Below are 2543 nucleotides of genomic sequence, written 5' to 3' on the forward strand. Positions count from 1 at the left end.
TTTTGAACTGATGCACTGCAACACCCGCTGACTGCCATTAAACAGCTTGGAAGATCAAAGTCAATTTTTAACATAACTCCGATTGGATTCATCTGAAAGAAGGAAGTCATATACGCCTAGGATGGCTCGAGGGTGAGTAAATAATGGGCTAATTATCATTTTTGGGTAAACTATCCCTTTCTGGATGTAGATTTCTGTTACAAACCGGTTTGCTTGTGTTTAGATCCAGTTCCACGTCACCATTGGCCATGCCACTCATTCTCTCTACACGGGCTGCCCATTCCCGGCCTGGATGCAGTGGGCTCTGATTGGCTACGCCGTCACATTCATCATCCTGTTTGCCAATTTCTACTACCAGACATACCGCCGCCAGCCACGCCTCAAGTCGGCCAAACCTGCCGTGAACGGCATCTCCAATGGCACCAGCAAGACATCGGAGGTCACGGAAAATGGAAAGAAACAGAAGAAAGGAAAAGGAAAGCATGATTAAAAAGAAACAAGTGAAACACTGGGTCTCATGGGCTTCAAAAATACCCATGTCTCAACTGCTACAGACTGTTTGGTAATTGTGAAAACAAAATTGGTCTTTTTTGTTAACTTTTGCTGATTGTATTTCAAACTAGAGACATTTGTAACGCAACCAATCCTGTGTGACATCACTTCCTCAATCATCTCCTTTGAGTTGCTTAGGCTACTTGTGACCGTTTTATAATACAAAATGTCCTATTTGGTTTATCGAATCAAAATAGCAAACTACTTTGAGAAGTTTAGTTATCATTTGGGGAATAGTCAGTTTTGAACGATTTTTCTTCTTCACAAAATCACATGCTTTTTCACATAAACAGAAAGCTAATAATCTTGAATGTTTTTATTTAGTATAAGCAGCAGATGAAAGATTCTTACATAAATGGTTCAGCTGGACGCTTCACATGTCCTTCCTCTGGTCTCGATGACAGCCAGCTTTCTTGACACTGTTGAATCCTGAAAGACTGAGCCCTTAAACAACAAATGATAATGAGAAAGAGTCATTCAAGATGCAAGTCTGAATCACTTCCATAAAACATGAGGATAATCCCACTTTCTATTTTATTATTGTCTGTTTGAATCTTCATTTGTAGTGAAACAGTGGTGTTTAAGGGCTCAGGGGAATGTTATTACAAATAGGCGATCTACCAAAGAAAATCACTGTACATTTGGTGGGTTTATACTCTTGCATTAGATAATGTCATTATTTTAATTTAATTTCCTGTACAAAACAAGTTCCTGAGACTTGCGTGCAGTAATGACGGTGTCATGACTATATACTCAGGTAGTTTCACATGTTTTTGTTCCACGTGTAAAATGAGACCTGTAGGGTTTTTTCAACTCAAAAAGGGAAATATTTATGACGAATTATAACTGGTTATGATTCATAATAAATATTTAGATTAGATCTTTGAATTACCTGTAGCAGAATCAATATTACCATTACTTGATCTGTCCGTCCACCGAGCAGACAAAATAATCATTTATCAATTCAAAGAAAGATTATTTTCCTGGCCAAGGAAGAATAACCTTTCCTTATTTATGCAGTGCTAGCAGTAATTTAACAAATGTAGCAAGGGTTGGAACATTAAGATCATGCATGATTCTACGCAGACGCTACAGACGCATATTCTGCAAACAAACACACACACACTTGTGTCCTTAATGTCTGTTCAGGTATGTGTACTCCTCTCTATTGCTTTGCGCACGTAGCTTTTTATTAAGTTTTTGCAAGTTATATTACATTACAGTTATACTAATTTTGCTTTTTGTTCCCTTTTATGAAAAAAAAAGTTCCCTGTGTTAATAGAATCCCACGATTGGAGAAAAAAAAGGCAGGCAAAAGATGTTTGAAAACAGCTATATATTTTCTGTATGACAATCTGAAATTCACACAGGAAGCAGTGTTTGTGATCTGTACATTGTGTACAACAGATTCTTACAAGTGTCAATGTTTCTCTTATTGTAAACAAATATTATCAGTTTATACAGAACTGAATGAAATAAACAGGATGCCAACCTCATTTTATGTCTTCCCTGACTCTTTCGTGTGTGAATTTGCTAATTAGTTATAAAATGACTCTCTCTCTCTCGCTCTCTCTCTCTCTTTGTTTTGTTTTGCTTTGCTAATTCAAGCATTACTGTGGAAGCCTCCCCTTTCTGCCATGGAATAAAACAATTAAAAAACAATTAAATTCGGAGAATTGCGAGACAACTCAGAATTCAGACCTTTTTTTTCACAATTCATAAGCTTCATAAGACTTTTTTTTTCAATTCCAAGTTTATATCGCACAATTCTAGCTTTTTCCCTGAATTCTAAGTTATCATTCACCATAAATGTACATCTCACAGTTCTGTTTTTTTTTATGTGTTTCTGCCATGACTTTTTAATTCGGTTTTTTTGTTTGTTTTGTATTTTTTGCAATTGCGAGTTTGAACAAATTCCCCCCCCCCCACCACCACCAGAATTTGGAAAAAATCTGAATTGTGGGACATACTGTAAACTCAGAATTGTAAAA

General features: G+C 36.6%; 1 long non-coding RNA gene across 1 annotated transcript; it reads right to left on the bottom strand.

The window, feature by feature from the left end:
* Positions 1–341: 341 nt before the first annotated feature.
* On the bottom strand, positions 342–2220 carry LOC107714967 (uncharacterized). The gene is made up of 2 exons (XR_001637048.1): positions 1650–2220; positions 342–1348 (listed from the first exon to the last, which is right to left on the bottom strand). It is a non-coding gene; the product is annotated as an uncharacterized LOC107714967 (long non-coding RNA).
* Positions 2221–2543: the final 323 nt, after the last annotated feature.

The sequence above is a fragment of the Sinocyclocheilus rhinocerous genome, unplaced genomic scaffold, assembly GCF_001515625.1.
Source record: "Sinocyclocheilus rhinocerous isolate Xijiao unplaced genomic scaffold, SAMN03320098_v1.1 scaffold28, whole genome shotgun sequence".
Taxonomy (NCBI): domain Eukaryota; kingdom Metazoa; phylum Chordata; class Actinopteri; order Cypriniformes; family Cyprinidae; genus Sinocyclocheilus; species Sinocyclocheilus rhinocerous.